Below are 7203 nucleotides of genomic sequence, written 5' to 3' on the forward strand. Positions count from 1 at the left end.
CACCTGACGAAAACCTGCATCTATTCACATGAATGGCGTTATTAACTGTTATTGTGTGTGATACTTTGGCGTATATATTGTTCATAATTTTTTCCCTTACTTTTTCTTTCAGTTTATGAAAAGCAGTTCGGCTCCTGACCAGTGGAGACCGAAAATACTCCAACGAGGGACTATACTTGTGACAACTCGTTCTGGCCTGTCGACGGCCCTGTCTGACCTAGGCACGAGTAGTGACGAAGAGCAAGACACCATAGAAGGAGGAATACCAGAACAGGTGCTACAGTTGGAGGGTAACCCAAGGAGAATGGCTGCCCATATAGATGAAGACCCGGAGATAGGGACGTTGAACGCGCATACCAAAGGAGAACCTCCGCAAGCTATAGTTGTCACCCCAGGACAGACGGCTTGTGATGTGAAGCCCCATGTTATTGCAATTCTGCCCACGTGCTGTGGAAAGAGCTATGAAGGCCCCTACGAATTCCTTCATGAGTTATGTAAGATTTGTAGGGCACAGAGAAGCCCGGCGGGGGCAACCGAGGATGACTACACCTGATAGTGCTATGAAGGCCACTCTTGATCCCAAGGTGTAACATCCCAAAAATTTTTTGCGACTTTTGTTGTAATATGGATGTCGAGTGGAAAATTTTCTTTTATGAGATTATTCGTTCCTAAGTGATTGAGTTGATTATGTGAAATAATTGTCATGAACTATGTGGAATGAAATGTTATATACATTATATGTTACAATGTGGGGAATTAATTAAATGAGATCATGCATTTTGTTCTAGCCAAATTCATTGGGAATTTTTGGCTCCTTCAATTATTGAAAATATTTTCTTCTTGGATTTAATTGATTGTTTTGGGATATTTATCCAAATTAATCCAAGTCGAATTATCCCTAATTTGTGCTACTTGAAATGCGAATCCTAGCCTAATATTGTGAGTTTCGGAAATCCCCTATTTTAATTAGGAGAATGAATTATTTTCTTTGATTTAATTGGTGCCTTGTTGATTCCCTTCTTTTAATTTTGAATCCAATTAAATCATGCCACACTTTGTTTCCTCACCCTAATTAAATTAGGATTTGAATTATTTCCTTGTGGCAATTAAAGCCAATTTTCGACCCTCTCTTATTGTGGAGGAAAATATATTTATTTCCTATTTTGTGGAATTCCTTCTATTCAAATAAGTGCCAAATTAATACCTATGTCTAGTCCATTGAGGATGTGAATATTTTCCTTTTATTTTGTTCTCCATCCCACACGCCCATATGCTTTTATTTTCCTTGTGGATATTAATTTATTGGTTACCTATTTTTATGGGAGTCTTTTCCTATGAAAAAAAGAATTTACCAAATTTAAATCCTATTCCCATTTAATTGAGGATTTAAATATTTATTTCCTTCCATGCACCGAAATACACGCCTACTTTATTTTTATTGTGGGAATTTACCTCTATTTTATTCTCCCACAATTTAATTATTCTAATTTAGTGTGGGGATTTAACCTAAACCTTAAATAACTAAAACCCTAACCCTAGCCACCAAAAATCACACGCCTCCTTTCTCTTTCTCCTTCTCCTTCTCCTTCCCCTTCCCCCCTCCCTCTCTACATTCTCTCCAAAAACTCTCCTTCAATCCTTGTTCTTGCATCCATTGGAGTTGATTTTCAAGAGTTCCCGACGAATCGTATCAATCATTGCTTCTACCGTTTGTCTTTCGATTCAAGAAGGTATAATTGAATCTTTTCCCTCATCTTCACCATTGAAAACCTTGTTCTTGATTCCTTCGTGCATATAGTGAGTGTAGGAATCTTAGATCGCATAATTATTGGTGGGAATTTGTGTTTTGTATGAGAAGAATTGTGAATATGCGATTTTGAATGAAAATGTGTGAAGTTTAAATGAATCATTGGTGAATGATGTGTGATTGTATGAGGACATGATTGTGAGAACCTTTTGAAGCATGATTGTGTGTGGGAAGCATGAAAAAAATTGTGTTTGGATAAATGAGGAAGAAACCCTAATTTCAAAATTGTGTAACCTGAAAACTATGGTGTTCGGACAGTGGATTCCGACGTCTGTTTGACTGACCAAACAATCTTATTTTGGTGCGAACTTTTAACTGAGTAAACGTCAAGATGTTTTCTGTGTTGTGTGTAAATTTCAGCCCCTCTTGATGAAAGATGAATGTTTAATAAATATTTGAATTCGACTGCGCAATTCTGCCAGAAACTTGTATTCTCGCCCAGAAAGTTTCATTTTCTATTTGACCAACCAAATGGCCTCTTTTTGATGTGAATTTTGAACTGGATGAAATTTGAAGTGTGTTCTGTGATTTGTGAAAAGTTTAGCCTCATTGGACATCGAATGAATGTTTGACAAATTTTTCAATTGAACTGAGCAGTACTGCTAGAGTTTTTGTGTTCCGACCAGAGAGTTGCACTTTTGTTTTGACTGGCCAAATGACATGATTTTGGTGCGAAATGTTAACGGGATGAACTTGAATGTGTCTACTGTGTTGTGACCAAATTTTAGCTTCATATGAGGTCGGATGGATTTTTGGTGATTTTTACAAACCAACTGCACAGTTCTGCCAGATTTGTTGCTACGTTAAAATATCATTTGTTGCCAAGTTGGGTGAATTATATGATGCCTGTAGGATTAAGGAATGTATCCTATGACGTGATTATGTATGATACGTTGAGAAATAATATGGCATGTTTTCCTTATGTTGATGAATGTTGGGATGGGTAATTTAAGAGAACGATGAAAGGAACGATAGGACATACATGATAATGTGAATTGATGGAAGGCTGATTTGTGTTGTGATGTTGGCAAAGGTATTGTGTGTACGTGAGCACAAGGAACGAGGGTTGCCTTAAGTTGGATATTTAATTGTTTAAGCAAACGAGGTGGGCTTTCTTTTTCAAATCTCTTTATTCTCCGAAAATATGTTGTGGTGTTATAAGGGTGGTTTAACTGTTATGTCATGCCATGATGTTTTGTTTATGAGATTGTTGCCTGATGCCTAGTTTGTCTGAGCTTGCTCCGTTGGGCAATATGGCTGAGTTGTGAAACGAATCCGGGTCTGAGTAGGGTCGCAAACCCTATCAGGCTGTGTACATTGGTGGGATCGTGAGCCGTCCTTGCTAGTCGGCCTGTCTCGTAGGCGAATAGTGTGGCCACACTTTCGTCGCACTGTGGAATGATGATTGTGATTGATGGATTGTTGAGAAAGTGAGGAGTTTGTTTGACTGGCCAGTCTATGAAATATTTTTGTGTTCTCGTGATATTTCTTAACTACATGTAAAACTTGAGATCACTGGTATGGATGACATAAATATATATAAAATGTTTTCGGCATGAGCCCATTGAGTACAACAAGTACTCAGCCCTGCATATGTTTTCCCTATGTGCAGGTTGAGCGGGATGTTGCGATGGATGTTAAGTCGGCCTAGGAATTTTGGATGCGTTGTGTCCTCATACACAGGCGTCATCCTATGACTCTCTTGATAACCTATTTCCGCTGCTATTATTGAAACTGTGTCACAAGAATTTATTTTATTTCGTACGATTTTGTTTTGTCAAATACTTTGAGACTTTAACCCGCTGCTTACTTCGTTACTCTAAAATGGTTTTCGTAAACTAAAACAAATGTTTTTTTGGGAGTTAATTGGATTTTTGATATTTATTTTTCCCCGCCACTTCCTTTGAAAAATCGTTTGCTATAAGTCTTTGCACTAACTGATAATGAATTTATGACATTAAGTTTCTTTAAGCTAAAAACTCGTTGTTTAACTTTAATGAACTAAAATATTATTCTTTTAAGTTATTTGAGCCTTTCTTATGAACTGTCGTCCTTAAATGTTGTCTTTATTGCTATCCCGTGGTCACGATCTCCTCGTTTATAATACCCCTAGTATGGGCGGTCGTGATACAAGGGCAGGGAAAGAGCTATGAAGGTCACTCTTGATTCCTTGGAACTCTGCTTCAGCGCTCGATAGTGCTACCACCTTTTGCTTCTTGCTCCGCCATTGATAAGTCGCATTATAGGCCTTGGTTACTGGTCAGTATGATGAGCTTAACGCGTATTATTTGCAAGAAAGTTGCTGAAGTGTAGGAAAAGGGGTACAAACCAGGGGAAGAGGTATCGAATTGATTCAGGTGAAAAGGACGCCAAATTGGTGCAATACTGGCCAGGATGCATACCGCATGGCTCGAGATGGAGAAGGAAGGATTGCTAGGAAATAACCAACTATTAAAGAGGGCAAACGCGGCATTTCACATGAAGAGGCAGCCCTAGAAATTAGGGCAAGCCACCCTATAAATAGGAGGTTACATGAAGAAAGGGGAGGACGCTCGGAAATCCAAGTTCCAAACACGGAGGCTAGCTCCGCCACTTCTTGTTCATCGCCTTCAGTCCATGACCACTTGAAGAATCCGGCACTCTGTCGAAGGGGAGTTCACTGCCGTTCCAGTCAGTCATCACAGTTGGAGAGTTTTAGTTGTTTCATCACCCGAGGGGCCAAACCATCTTTATCGTTTTCCGTAGTTTAAATTTCTAGTTTAACTCGTGTTATTTGAAGTTCTCTTATTGATCGACGTTGATGCTTGGTTTTTGGCATAATATACTTAGATTTAATCGTTATGAAGTCGTACTTGTTTCCTACTCATCTCTCGGTTGAGGATGTTTTCCTTTTGCCTAGATTAGTTAGATTTGGTAGTTTAGCGTAAAACCCGAATGATATGAGCATGTATTCTCTTGAATAGATTAGATCTGGTTTCTTGAGCAAAATTCTAAGTGTTCGATCGTTTAAACTTGAAGAAAATGCATGAAATCCGTAGTTGAATAGTTTTTCTGCGAATCTCACAGTTAGTCGGCCAGTTAGGTCAGATATTCGTTTCAGTCGCTGTCTGTCCATGTTTAGTAATCTTTCACTTTTCACATGCACTGCAGCAGTTCAGTCCCACATTTCATGTACGCCATCTCACTCTGATATGATACCATCTTACCGGTCAGGATAGTATAGGTCCCTTTTCAGTGTCGTGTCTAGATAAAACTCAACCCAAGCGTGGTAGCAAACCAACCTTCCAGAATGTCATCTCAATCGTATTACACACACATCCATCTTTGTGGTATTCGACCATTTACTCCATTATACTAGCCAGTAGCAGCGGGTTGAGGTTTTGATAACAGGTTTTAGGTCCTCGTGCCAGCGACTCGACTAGGTCTGGGCTTTCCCCCTGATCAGTTGATTTCACGACCCTGCATAAACCTGTTCTTTCAGCCATGTGACAAGATTTCCCCCTACAAAGGTGAAATAACCATCAGTTGATTTTCTGTCATTTAGGTTTCTTGCCCAATCAGTAACTGTAAACCCATGAATCTCCAAATGTCCATGATTCTCGAAAAGAATTCCATGTCCTGTTGTCCCTTTTAGGTACCGAATGATCCTCAGTGATGCTTCCCAGTGAGCTACTTGAGGTGCATGCATGAACTGACTGACTACTCCAACTGCATAAGCTATGTCGGGTCTCGTGTGGGATAGGTATATCAGTTTCCCAACCAGACGTTGATTCAATGCGGTGAGTAGCTTCTGCTCCTTCTACTCTAGAGACCGTGATTCTGAACCATAGGAGTGTCGGCTAGGTTGCATTCCAATAGTCCCGTTTCAACTAGTAAATCAAGAACTTTCAACATACCGTGATTCTGAACCATGCTTCTTCTAACTGATAAAGATCCCCTTTTTCGATCTCAGCACTTCCATACCTAAAAAGTACTTTCAGCAGTCCTAAGTCCTTCGTTTCAGATTCTGTGAATAAATTCTTCTTCAGTTGATCCATCTCCTCTTCGTCATCACCAGTGAGGATCATATCATCTACATAGATGATTAAACATGTGATCTTTTCTTCTCTCTTCTTTATAAACAATGTATGATCAGAAATGCTTCCACACTTCTTCATCACCTCTGTAAGCCTTCCAAACTAAACTCTAGGCGACTGTTTCAGCCTATACAGTGTTCGTTTCAGCTTGCAAATCTTCTCTCCTTTTAATTCCCCAGTAAATCCAGGAGGTGCTTCCATATAGATGGGCTTCTTTAGTTTCCCATATAAGAGCGCATTAGTTACGTCGAACTGATGGAGTGGCCACTCCCTGGCCATTGCTATCAATCTCTCCTTGTACCTTTCATCTTGAATAGTACTCATCTTGGCTACAGGTGAGAATGTCTCTGCATAGTCAACTCCATAGGTCGGCTACCAATCTCTCATTGTACCTTTCAATTGATCAATCTGGTCTCCGCTTGATGGTAAAGACCCATCTGCATCCCACAGTTCGAACACCATCAGGTTTCAGACAAACCTCCCACGTATTGTTCTTCAGTAGGCCCCCATCTCTACCAGCATTGCTTCCCTCCAATGAGGAATTTTCATGGCCTCCTCGGTTGTGTATAGAATTTCTTCCTCCTCATAAAGGGCTACTTCAAATGCCCTAGTCATTTCAGTCAGGTTTGCTTTGGCCAGGTGAGAACAAGAAAACTCCCTGGACTTGTTCACCCCTTAGGCTTTTTTGAGCCACATGTGATTGTAGAGCTTTCCTTCTTTACTCCAGTTATGGTTTTTTCAACTTTGGGAACACCTTGGATAAGAAGTCCTGCCTAAAGCAAAGAAAACGATCAATAAACAGAAAATAAAAAAACGAAAGCTATTCACACTGTCATAGAAATAAAATCAAGTAGATAACACCATAGTCCCCGACAACGGCGCCATTTGAAGAGAGGGGTTTTGCACGTGTCCCTCATTTCAACAAGATTTATAGGTTCCCACTTTTGCAACAAATATTACTAAGTATAAGTGGCAAGAGAGGGGTCGAACCACAGAGACTAGGGACCTACTCGAGATCGATTCTATGACACGGGGTTGGTGTTAGCCACCACGCCTTAAGCACTTGAACATGGACTTAAACACTAGAGTGGGAAACTTGAACATTAAACATGAAAACTAAGTTTGAGAGTTTAAACTAAATCTAACTAAGAAAACATGAATGGAAGAGTGTTTTGAAAGCTTTGCGCGAAGCAATTAACTGGAGAAAGAGACTTAGGCATGGACATTCCTAAACTAATGGCAACTTGCGACAAAGAAATGCTTGAAATCATTTCAGAAACATGAGTAAATAACATCATCAACATGAAAAATAAACCAAAG

The sequence above is a fragment of the Salvia splendens genome, chromosome 14 (genome assembly GCF_004379255.2).
Source record: "Salvia splendens isolate huo1 chromosome 14, SspV2, whole genome shotgun sequence".
Classification (NCBI taxonomy): Eukaryota; Viridiplantae; Streptophyta; class Magnoliopsida; order Lamiales; family Lamiaceae; genus Salvia; species Salvia splendens.